The sequence below is a fragment of the Micromys minutus genome (genome assembly GCF_963924665.1).
Source record: "Micromys minutus genome assembly, chromosome: 13".
Taxonomy (NCBI): Eukaryota; Metazoa; Chordata; class Mammalia; order Rodentia; family Muridae; genus Micromys; species Micromys minutus.
The window spans coordinates 8095895-8108964 of record NC_137982.1 but is presented as its reverse complement, the minus strand read 5'-3'; the positions used below and the strand labels follow the sequence as shown (position 1 = coordinate 8108964).

Genomic DNA, 13070 nt, shown 5'->3' with positions numbered 1-13070 from the left:
CAAAAAACATTTTTAAATGGAGGATTTAAACAAGCTGGTATGTTAATCACACCTGTATCCTAAACTCAGTAGGCAAAGAGAGGTGGGGACCATATGTATCAGCCCCCTTTCTCATAAACCAGTCAAAAGGGGAGGTGCTCTGGAGAGACACAATCAGCAGGTAAGACCAGAACCTGGTTCCCAGCACCCCAGACAGACAGCCCACAGCTGCCCGTACCTCCAGCTCCGGGACACTCAGCAACTGTCCTCTGGACTCCTTGAGAATCCCACACAAAAAGCAAGACCCATCTAAAACTAAACATAATCAAAACCATAGCTTGCAGAAGACCTAGAAAAATGCCACAAATCAAGCCAGGTCATTACAAAAACAAAGATTAAAACAAAAATACATGTGAACTCGGAGGACATGCTGTGACTTCAGACAGTAAAACCCCAACATAGGATGAACTGGGTCAAGCACCCACATTTAAAAGGTCAGGAAAAGGCACTGGGGAGATGGCTCAGTGATTGCAACCACTTGTGGCTCTTGTAGAGGACCTGAGTTCAATTCCCAGCATCCATGCGATAGCCCGTATCCCTCTATCAACTCCACTTCCAGGGGACCTAGCACCTTCCTAGACACAGGAAACTGAAAATCATGAACCCAGGTCAATCCAACACACTGATCCACTGAAGAAGTGCTAGACAAGACAACCTTGGGCCACTGGGAATGACCACAACTGTCCACAGTGCAGCCAGCTCTGAGTGGTCCTGCCCATCCCCCCACCCCCGTAAGGGTCATGCTTTTATCAGTGGGATCTGTGCTGCCGAGATCAAGTCTTTACCTGCTGACCATAGACCACTATTTCTCAGGTGACTACAGGCTACTATTAGGACTCCAGTTGAAGAATAATGTGTAACTTACCACATCTGTAGAACAAAGCTGCAGCCAGGGCTAGGGTGTGGCTCAGGGGTGGGTCACTTATCTATCATTCAGGTCACCTGACCTAGGTTCAATCCCAAGAGGCCAACAGTAACAAAATTCTTGTTAAACAATAGGACAGTAGCACATACCATAATCCCAGCATTCATGAGGCAGAGGTAGAAGCATCTCTAAATTCCTGGCTAGCCTGGCCTGCATAGATCTTCAAATCTACCAGTGATACATACACGTGGAGACCCTGTCTCAAGAAATATAGTAATTTTTATTATGTTTTATTTGTTATTTGGGGGTATGTAGTATGTGCGTGTGTCTAGTTCAGGACAACCTGTGGGAATTGGTTCTCCCATCCATCCATCCATCCATCCATCATGTGGATCCTGGGATTTCACTCATTCCCAACACTGTGCCTCGAAGCAAGCACCTTCACTTACTGGTCCACCTGACATGATATGTCAGCCACCACACAGTACATGGACCAGTACATGTGTACGCCTGACACTTCTTAGTTGGAGAATGGTGTTGAGGCCAGGCAAAATCCCATTGCCCTGGGGATGATACAAAGCACAATCTACTCAAAACAAAGCAAAATCCACTTTCTCTTTCTGTATCCTGGACTTCTGAAGGTGGCAGAAGCTAGCAATGGTAGCCACCAGAGAAGCCCCAAGGGGACAGAAGGCATAGAGCTGTAATCTCAACCCTGGGGAGGCAGAGCCAAGGAGGACTGCTTTGAGTTTGAATCCTGCCCAGGTTTCACAATGAGACTTAAAAGAATTTTTTAAATCCCCAAGGAGACTCACTCTCTGACAGGCCATTCCGAGCACCCTCTGACTTGAGTGAGGCCTCACATACCAGGCTGCCTCAACACCTTCACCCACAAAGAACTCTGGGGGTTGCTACCCTCACAGCCAAGATGGCATTCCTCTCCCTCCCCTACTTCAGAGCCACAGGCCTCTCCAGAGGACTGTTTACAAAGATGCTGGTTTCTCTCTGAGGAAAATAAAGGTTGAATTCTAAAGATAAAGGGCAGAGTTGGTCTCAGGAAGAGTTCTACAGGAAAAGCACTCACTATTTCTCCCCTATGTCTTAGAGAAAAGGCAGGGCAGTGATGGCCACTGGGCTCCCATCAGACAAGACCAGGTCAGAGGGAACAAGGAAGGAGAAAACTAAAGAAACGCCAGCTATGATCCTGCAAATACCTCATCCACTTATTCATAAGAAATATCACAGCCAGATGGAGAGATGACTTAGTGGTTAAGAGCACTGGCTAATCTTACAGAGGACCCTAGGTTTGGTTCCCAGCACCCACAGGGTAGCTAACAGCTTTCTATAACACCAGCCCCAGGGGGAATCCAACGCCCTCTTCTGGCCTCCTTGAGTACTGCATGCATGTGGTACACACATGCAGGCAAGACAGTCATACACATAAAACAAAAGTAAATATTAAAAAAGGGGGGGTGAACACCCTCATAGAAGCAGGGGGAGGGGTGATGAGATAGGTGATATGGAGGGAAATCCAGGAAACGGGATAACATCCAAAGTGTAAATAAAATATATCCAATTAAAAAAAAGAAATCACAGCCAGGTGTAGCGGCATCTTTAACCCCAGCACTGGGAAGGCAGACAGGTCTCTGAGTCTGAGGTCAGCCTGGTCTACAGACAGAGTTCCAGCACAGTCAAGGCCACATAGAGAAATCCTATCTCGAAAAAAAAATTTTTTTTTTAAATAGAATAAAGTAATCACAGGGGCTGGAGAGATAGCTCAAGTGGTTAAGAGCACTGACTGCTCTTCCAAAGGTCCTGAGTTCAATTCCCAGAAACCACATGGTGGCTCACAACCATCTGTAATAAGATCTGATGCCCTTTTCTGGTGTGTCTGACAACAGCTAAAGTGTACTTATATACATAAAATAAATAAATCTTTAAAATAAATAAGCACAGCATTCACCCGCAGACATTTATCGTACAAACAGAACTGCCCACCACACCTGTCTGTACCTATAAAATCTTACCCTAACCATCCCATATCTCAGTTTCTTGGTTCACTTTGTCCCAGTCCCCTGGGGCCTTGAATGTCAGCATCAAATGGTGAGCCCTGGCATCTCAGGAGAGCAGAAGTCATCAGCTAATTAAATCTATTCTTTGTTCCCAGTGAACTTGGCCAGCCTAGCACCATGATTCATCCAGGATGTACAAAGATGCACAGTGGGCTCTTCCCAAGGGAGGCACATCCCACAGGTCTTTTACATGAAGACAGGCAGAAGCATGCTGGGTGTCACAGCACAAGCTCAGAGTTCTGGTGGTAGCTAGAGCAGTCTTGCTGGGGACTGTTCTCAGGACAGTAGTCCTCTGGCTGGAAAAGAGGGCCAGCGGGGAGGAGCCATGGCTTTCATTTACTACTCCCCATCTTATGCAAGACTGGATGCTCACCGATGCCTTGCTTGGGGAGGGGGTTCAGTGACATACACCACTGCTGATTGGCCAGGTTCCCCACCCTGTACCAGACCAGAATGTCCAGGCATTGTGTCAATGTGCATGACCGTGCAGTTGGTGACATGGGACAGGCTGCATCCAGACTGAGCAGATAAAGAAACTAAGTCTCCAAGAACTAAGGGATCATGTGCTCATGATCTACAGCAGGTAGAGGAGGCTGAGAAGAGAGCTTCTCTGTGCTGGAAACTGAATCAGAACTGTGGCCCGCTAGCTGCAGTCTCTGCACAGGCAGAGTGCCCCACCCCAGAGAAAAGTCTCCATGGAGGGCATCAGCCAGCAATCAACACCGTCCCTTACTGGGTGGAAAAGAAGATGAAGTTCTCGGAGATGGCAGTGGTGGAAAGAGCCCAGGGCACCTGCTTCCCAGGAAAGCCAATGCTGGTTCAGGGGTCGGAGCTGCTAGAGGAAAAGGCAGAGCTGTTGTATCTGAGTCTGCAGTCGAGATTAGCGCAATTAGAAGCCTCGGCATCTAGTAAACAAACGAGTCCCAAGTGTACAGCCTGCCTACTCCAAACCCCTAGGCCCTCCTTGAGTGCTGAGTTCAGGGCCATTAATGGCTCTCCTGTTTATTGAGGGCCTGCTTGCCTCGTGCCAGGTACCTTATAAACGTTTAAGTACATGACCTTTCCAATCTCCTCCATCCCATGAAGGTCTAACGCAGCTGCAGCATTCTGCAAGCAAGCAGAACAGAGTGAAAAGATCAAATGGCTGGCCCCAGGTCACCAGCTCAGTGTTCGAACCTATGGACTTGAAGGCAGTAATTCCCAAAGCAGGTCACCCCAGAGGGCAGCAGGTGGGGTGGCAGCCATGCCTCTCCTCCAGTAAACGCCTAGGTTTGAGTTCACAGAAACAACAGTCAGGGATGACTGGACGCTGAAGTGTGAACTGCTTCCGCTGGGCATGAGTCCGCCCCTTCCCAGATGCCTGACAACCACAGTCCAAGCCTCTCCACAGCTGAGAGCACCCTCAGCTTCTTAGTGAGATAGAGGCCAACCTACACATCACAAAGCCCCGACTCAAAAAAGAAATTCTGAAAAAAACAGGGGCCAGAGAGATTGCTCAGCAAGGAAAGGCACTTGCTGCCAAAACCTGACAACTCAAGTTCAATCCCTGGACTGTCTGGTAGGAAGGAACCAACCCCTTACATTGTCCTCTAACCTCCACATATGCACAGTGACATGCATGCCTACACGCACACACATACACATTTTAACAATAATTTTAATCATTTTACAATAATTTCAATAATAAAAATTAAGACGGAGTTGGGGGAAATCTATGCAACAGCCATTATAGAAGATCTCTCTACCAAAGGGCCACAGAAAACTCCAAAGGGAGGGGTCTCCGAACTGCCTACACCAGGCGCCAGGAAGGAAGGGCCAGAGTGAACATCAAGGATCATGTCTTTAGTCCATAACAAAATCGAACTGTGTGTCCTACTACACCCTCTGGGGTCCTCACCTGACAGACCAGAGCAGCTCCCGACAGGGCCCTGCACTACATCTGCAAATCAGCTCTGACTCACTGACCAACAGGTCACAACTTCTCATGTCTGTGCAAAAGGCCTTGCACAAAAAAGCAGCCCCTCACATCTCCAGGTTACAAACAGAAAGAGCCGCCGAAAGGGCAAGCGAGGCTCCTTAACAAACCCTGCTCAGGCAGCAGAGTCTGCAAATACCCTTACAGGCCACACTACACACTTCCGAGGAGAAAACTGTCCTTTGACCTCCATGTGTGCACCTCAGCACACTCCCTCACATGTGTACTTGCTTGCACGTGCACACACACAATTTTTGAGACAGGACCTCTCACTATGTAGCCATGCCTGGCCTGGAATTCAGAGACCCACCTGCCTCCCCAGTGCTGGGGTCAAAGGTGTGAGCTACTGTGCTTGATTATGTAACCTGGGTTAGCCTTGAATGGCAATCCTCCTGCCTCCACTTCCAAGATTACACTGTGTGCTACCATCTTGGTCCTGCTTTTTTTCATTATACGTCTTACAATTTGTAGAGAAAGTTATTTAAAACAACCTTTACTTTTGCCTGCTGGGTGCTGAGATTAAGGCTCAAGCCACGAGGCCTGTTAATGCTAGGCATGGTGGCTCATGCCTTTAATCCCAGCACTCTAATCACAGAGGAGGGGGACCTCTGTGAGCTGAAGGTAACCTGTATCAAAGCCAGTCCCAGGCCAGCGACACCTTTCAAAAAAAAGTAAATCTACTGGGAATATCTGGGCCGTGGGACTGAGCTATTTTTAGATGATTGAGCTATTTTGTTTTGTTTCTATACATTTGTACGCTTTTTAAAAACTAGTAAGCATAATGTCTAAAATATTAATGTCATATATTTTTCTATTTATAAGAAAGCCTCAGGATGTTTGAAAATGCACCCTGACAGAGACAGGTGACACCACTGTTGATGTTTGTTTTTCAGTGTTGGATCCAGAACCCAAGACCTTGTGTGTGCTCAGTTTCTAAACTGCACCCCAGCTCTCTCGCCCCGTGAAACAGGTTTTTTGTGAAACAGCCTTTCCCTAAGCCCTTTAAGCGTACATGTACCATAGAGTGAGTGTGGCAGGATCAACACAGCGAGGGTAAACAGTGCTTCCTGCCGGGAGGCGGGGGAGCGTGTCCTCCCCATTGCTCACCCTTTTCTTTCTTGTGTGTAAGCCAGTACTGCATATATACATTTGTGTATTTTAAATTAATTTGCCGGAAAAACAAACACCAGAAAATGTCATATTGTGTCTCAAAACAACCCCCTGCTCTCCCTAATGACTTCTAAACACTGAGCTCATTCAGTCCCACAGACAGGTCACCCAGGCAGGAGGGACCTAGCCCCTCCCAGACAGGCCTGTATTTTCTGTCCTTGTGGGAACAGAGCTGTTCTTTAAGCTCTGGACTGTCTGTAAACACCACCTGCCCCAAAAGGCTCTGGAGAACACAAAGGGACCTGAGTAAGGGCGCTGGCTACAGCCCCTTCTTCCATCCCTTCATTTGTACAAAAGCATGACCCAAGGCATGCTGGGAGGTTGGGCACTTACAGAATGTCCATATTCAAAGGGGTCTCAGTATCCTGAAAAGCATGGGCTCTCTCCAGGGATCTGCAGTTTCTGATTTCAATGTAAAACCCGTTTTTATCACCCCAGGCCTCAGCGTACTGCTTCCAAGTGGGTGCTTACTTCAACTCTACCACAAACTCCAGAGCATCGCTCCCAACTTCCCAGAGTGAAGCAGACGCTGTGGTCTCTTGTGAGACCCTCTTATACAACTCTTCGAGTTGTTCATCCTCTTACAGGTGACCCTGGGAGCACACAGGAAACAGCTCCCACTGGCATAAACAAGTTCCACAGATTAAAGACAGCTGTGTTTACGAGCTGCCATCTACAGATAGATGGATGGATGGATGGACAGACGGACAGAAGGATGAAGAATATGTAGTACATTTGTGTGTACAAAACAGTGTGTGCACGTGTGATGGGGAGTAGATGGGACAGGACTGCCACCTCTTGTGTGTGGGGGTCGGAGGACAACTTCTGAGCTGTTTCCTGTGGCCATTGTGTCACGCGCTACCTGCTGAGCCATCAGCCCCATCCTGTTTGTTTTTAAGATAAGGTCTGGCTTCTGCAGCCCAGACTATCCTCAAATTCTTGATCCTCCTGCCTCAGCAACCTACCACAGCACAGAACACAGCACAGAGTGTCAGGAGCATGCTAAGTAAAGAGAGCGAGCAGTAGGTGATCCTGCAGATACAAGGTACCCAGAACATCAAACTCACAGGAGGCTGCCTGGGACTGGAGGCTGCCTGAGGCTGGAGGAAGACTAAACCTCTAATGGATGGCCTTTCAGTTTGGGAGGAGGATGCCACCTGCAGATGACTGGTAATACCATGTGTGCTCCTGTGACTAGACCACATGCCACTGAGCTGGAACCTCACAAACAACACATTTTTAACACAATAAAAATCACCGTAGGAGTCTGGGAGGTGGTTCCGTGTGTAAAGTACCTGCTGCACAAGCCTGAGACCCAGTGTTCATATGCCCAGCGCCCCATAAAGGTCAGGTGGGCATCCTGCAATTCAGTGCACACAGGAGGCAGCAGGCTACCTAACTAGACTGACTGGCCAGAGCCGTGAGTTCTGGGTTCAAGACCAGGCCTCACTTGAGGGGGAGAGAGTGATCCAGGATGACATGAACTTTAACCTCAAACCTCCACGAGCACACATGTACACATTCGTACGTGCATGCACACTGTACGCACACACACAAAAATTAAAGTAAGAAGTACTGTAAATGGTTAGTGAAGAGAAGCACACAAGACAGCAGCACACAAGTGTGTGAGCTTGGGCCTTGGGAAGCGGAGGCTTCCAAACCAGTAGCCCACTTTAACTGCCAGCACCCAAGAGGCAGAAACAGGCAGATCTCTGTGAGTTTGAGGCCAGTCTGGCCTACAAAATATATTGCAGGCCCCATTGAAGGCTACAAAGGGAGATTCTGTCTCAAAAAGAAACCACCACCCACCCCTGTGACCGGGGTGGTGGCTCTCACCTTTGATCTACACACATCAAAAAAAGGAAAAAGAAGTAATGACAGTTTGGGGCATTCCCCTCAAATGCCTCTCTTGGGAGGGGTTTCCTGCCAGGTACCCACACCCCCCACCTCCAGAAGGATTAGGGGCTTGAGACAGCACCTGTCTACACTCAATGCAGCATGTGATGAAGACCTGGAACCGGGGACTGGAGAGACGGAGGAGCATTGAGATCAATTATTCTCTTGGCTCCTAACAGCAGGCTAATAATCACCTGTAACTCCAGCCCCAATGCATCCAACACCCTTCCAGCACCGCAATCCCATGCCCATACATGCACACAGATAAGCATTAAAATAAAAAATAAATCTTAAAAAAATAAAAAGACCCTGACCCAGACAGAACCACCCAGAACCTGGTTCCTGAAGGAAGCCATCTCATGCTCACCACCACAGGAGGGACTGAAAACTTCAAAAGAGCTCAACATGGTGGCTCACATCTTTAATCCCAGCACTTGGGAGGCAGAGGCAGAGGCAGATGTTCTCTGGATTCATCCTCTGAATTTGAGGCCAGAGCTGGTCTACAGAGCGAGTTCCAGGACAGCAAGGGCTGCACCGAGAAACCCTGTCTCAAAAAGGAAAACTTCAAAAGCAAACCAAAATAGGCCTCACACCCTTCAACCTTAGGAATCCCACTGCAGGAAGATAGCCAGATATAAATAAAAACCGAGACAGAAATGTGGTCCTAAGAGGGAAAAGGGGGAAACAACAACCGAAGCGCCTGGCAAATTGCAAGATTAAAGAAATCAGCAGATACATGAAACACAACATTCACAGAAAAAACCAAGTTGCCCGCTGTGCTATGCACAATACACATATGTAGAATGTTCCAGTTGTAACGACCCCAGCCAGTTCACGGCAGTTCTCTCCCATCTAGCGGGTGGGGTGGTTGAATTGTATCTGTATTTTCTTAGTAATCCTTGTCAGTGTTTTCTAACGTTTCTTTCAGGGGTCACTTTTACTAGGGGTTTGGAACTGTTATTTTATAGGACCTTGCACAATGGCAGAAAAATCCCTGACCACCGGAGCTTCTCCCAGAGCCAAAGAAGAAGAAGCCAATGGTCAGAGAGGAGGGATAAAGGACCTAGGCTGGCTAGAGAGAGAGGCACAAAGGCAAACATGCCAGACAACAGCCCCTGGAAGTGGACTTCACCCTGCATGGCCACCTCCTACTACCATGAGAAGCCCTACACACCAGCATCACTAAAGAGTCCACAACGTTCTGGAAAGATTTTAACAGAAGGGGAAAAAGTGCAGCAGAAAACAAAGCTCAAACAAGTCACCAAGGCAAACACCCTTCTGGAGCACAGATTTCCCCCAGGCCCGCCTGTGTAAACAGCAGTGTCACCTGTGGTGAGGCCCAGGTCTGCCAGCTCCCAGGTGAGGATGCCAAAGGCCCCTGTGAAACCTAAAGGCTCCTCGTAAACAATGTCCCCAGCTCTAGGAGGTTAACCACCTATCCCCACAGCTTCCAGCAACACTAGCCCTGTGTGGCCCCAACCCAACGTCCCCAAGTCTATCCAAATCCGAATAATAAAGACTGAAGGCTGAGAGATGGCTCAGTAGCAAGGGTGACTGCAGCCAAGCCTGACAACCTGAGTTTGATCCCGAGGAACCACAGATAGGAAGACAGAGCCAACAACTCCCCAGGTTACCCCGGGACCACCACTGAGAGAAACACACAAAAAATATAATCGATTACAATTCGAAAAGTCTTATACATACTTAGCCCTGCCTTTGTATATTATATACAATACTCGTTTCAAAAGCAAACGAAAGAAGGCTCACAGCACAGAGCCCAATGTCTGCTGGCAATGTTCTTTCTTTTTTTTTTTTCAAGAGAAAAAATGTACTGTTTTAAGACCTGTTATGGACAGGCCCTATTAATACCTGCTGGCCTGTAACTCGATCCGAACATTTGACAGCAGAGGAGCCTCATTATGGAATTTAGAAATGCATGCACTGGTCCTCCTGGGCTATTCTGGTTTGAAATAGAAACTAACCCCGAAATGATCAATCTTAAACGCTAGAACAATGGGAGATGGAACCAACCCACAGCCATTAGCTGTGTGAGGTGAAGGGGAAAAAAGCTTTAAAATACAATAATCTTTCTGAGAAAAAGAAACGGGGGTGCGGGGAGAGCCGAAAATTCAAACAGGATGGGGGGTGGCTGGCTGAGCAAAGCCCAAGGCTCAGGAACCAGTTCTGACCGGCCATTCCAGAAACTCCACTCTCCCAAGGCTTTTTTTGACTCTTAAGTGCCCTGGGATTTCCCCTCCTTCACCCTCTCCAGGCCAGGGAAGAGTGGGAAGGACATGAGCAGGTCCCACAGAAGCAGCATCGGCAAATGCTAGAATTAAATTCCCAGGGCTACGGACAGTAGACTTCAACCTTCCCTAATCCACCAGCCACAGGCAGGCCAGGACTTGACCAGTGAGGGAGGTCAGACAGCAGGGATGAGCCAAATGGCAAGCAAATACCTGGAGGGGACATCGAAGTGCCTTAAAACTCAGCAAATGATTAAAGCAAATGAAACGACAAGACGCGACATACACACACACCCCTCCCTTACTGAAAATCACTGTTTATCCAAGTGGGGACCAGCAAGTTACCCAGGGTTGTCCAAGAGGAAAGCTAGGCCTCAGTCCTCACTGAGAGTGAGACCAGCATCTGTCTCCCCATTTATTATCCGGAAACCCTTCCATGGTCTCCCATCAGCAGAATCTAGCTGAGCTCCCCAGACCTTTAAGCCAGCCCAGATTTTTGGCACCAGGGTGATAATGAAATAGTAAACAATTTGTTGATCACAGTTGGGGGGAAGGGGATATCCCCACTTCCATAAGCCACGATGGGAGATAAAGTCAGGAATTAGAAGGGACCAGGAAAACCAAGGAACCTACGAGATACCGACCGCCTTCCCAGGACAGAAACGCTCTGCCATGAACCTTACCTGAGGCTCCCACACCAGCAGTCTCATTGTTCCCATTTTATAGATGCAAGAGCTGGGGCTCAGAGACTTGGGTAAAGTCACTCAAGAGAACCTGAACAGGGCTCCAAGAGGCACACTTGCCTGAACAGGCTGAAGGCTCCCCAAACAATTACCTGCCCATCCCCAAGGAGGGCAGTTATCTTCCAAAGTCAAGACTACCGAGTTCCTGCCTCTCCTATCCATCCCGTCCCACCCAGCCCACCAGAAAGCCAGCTACACTCTAGACAACCCCCTGCTCTAACGAGGGCCACACATGCCTTCCCGTGCTTACTCCCTAGAGGCCCAGCACTGGCCAAGTCTCTAAGAATGTGTGTATTTTGCTGGGTTTTCCCTATGTAGCCCAGGCTGGCCTGGAACTTCCCGCAGTCCTACATGACCCAGTGTTTTGAATCCCTTCTCCAATGCTGCCACTTCAAACCAGCACCTGTGGCATGCCCAGCATGGATGACACCACAAGTGGCCAGCCTTCTGTCCTAGGTTGACAGCACAGAGTAACTCCAGAGCACCGACGGCATGCCAAGTCATGCCTCTCTGCCAGTGAAGGCTGAGGAGTCCCTCGGTTTGGGGGTGGTGGCAGCAAGCATCCCACTCCACAGCCTGTACCCCTCAGATCCCAGCCTGCACCACCACGGTGCAGACATTACGATACAATGCAATGCCCCTGCAGCTGTACTGCCGAGAAAGGACGCTGAGGCCTCAGACAGACGGACTGAAAACCAAGTGAGATAAACAATGCAGACAGACAACACACCTAAATACACGGTAACCTTTCCAGGAAAGAAAAACCGTAGGTGAAATTTAACTATCCTGCAAAAGACAGCCTTTATAAAGGTTTCTCAGGCAGCCATTTACCAAATGACACACTCCAGAGATCATCGGCGCCCCCCTTCTCCCACTTCCTTCAAGCTCACCACTGCCGGGGGGGGGGGGGGGGCGACACCTATTCTTGCCTAACAGTGGGCTTCGTCTCCCCCACGATATTTACAAAGAAAGGAAGGTAGCAGCGTCCACTTTTGTGCAGGCAGATCCTCTCTAGAGAGGCCCAACCGTCTCAATAGGTCTGCATTTCTTAAATGGTAGACCAAGAAAATAACAAAAACCAAAAATCAATCTGGCAGGCCCCGAGCAGCGACATCCTGTTTATTATTAAACGTTTTTAGCAGCGGCTCCGGGTGCTGTGAAAACACCTCCCTGCTTCCCGCAGCCTAACCCACCCGAGCTGGGGCGGCGCTCGGCCTGCGGTTCCGGGCGGCCTCGGGGTCCCGCGTCCCCCGCCCCGGCCTCCGGCCGACGTCCCCGGGCGCAGGAGAGCCCTCGGGCTCGATCTCAACCGCGAGCCTTGCCCGGCCCCGCCCGGCCCGCCGTCCTCCCGCCCTGGCCGAGAAGACACAACAATGGCGAGCCGGGGAGCGCCGAGCAGGCCGCCCAGGCCGCAGCCCCGCGCCCGCCGCAGCGCACCGCCGTGGAGACAAAGCGCAACCCCGGCCCCGGCCCCGGCCCACCTGGTCTGCGTCCGCGCGCGACGGGCCCGGGAGATGGCGGTCGGGCGGCGGCCGGGCGCGGGGGCGGCGGATGGCGGCGGATTGCGCGGCGGCGGCGCGGGGCTCGGCGCTCTGCGCTCCTGCCTCCTCCTCCTCCCGCTCCTCGGCGCTCGCTGGAGCCTCGGCGCTATGGCTCGCCGCCGCCTCCCGCCCGCGCTCGGCTCCCCGCCCCCCGCCGCCGCCGCCTCCGCGCCGCCCCCGCCCGCCGCCCGCACGGTGGACCGCGCAGCGCCCCCTGCTGCGCCGCCCCTGTCCCCGGACGGAGGGAGGGAGAGAGCTCCGGGAGCGAGCTGGGCCGCTGTGTCAAGGGGCTGCGGAAGAGAGGGACCTCGATGGAGAGGAGGATCGGCTGGAGGGGGGACGCGGTGGAGAGGGGCCTTGATGGACAAGGGGCTTACGTGGAGAGGACGCCTAGGTGGAGAAGGGGGCTAAATGGAAAGACCTTGATGGAGCAGGGGCCTATGTAGAGAGGGACCTTGATCGACAAGGGGCCTAGGTGGAGCTGGACCTGAAGGAAGAGGAAGTCCTGGTGCAAAGGGGCTCC

At 50.5% G+C, this 13070-nt stretch overlaps 1 protein-coding gene across 6 annotated transcripts in view; it reads right to left on the bottom strand.

Annotated features, from left to right (window-relative positions):
* The window catches only part of PRRC2B (proline rich coiled-coil 2B), a 77907-nt gene extending 65273 nt beyond the window's left edge, over positions 1–12634 (bottom strand). For all 6 annotated transcript variants that reach the window (XM_080927243.1, XM_080927246.1, XM_080927244.1 and 3 more), the window contains exon 1: positions 12488–12634. The gene's annotated coding sequence lies outside the window, so the exon portion shown is untranslated. The remainder of the gene's footprint in view (positions 1–12487) is intronic.
* Between the last annotated feature and the right edge of the window lie 436 nt (positions 12635–13070).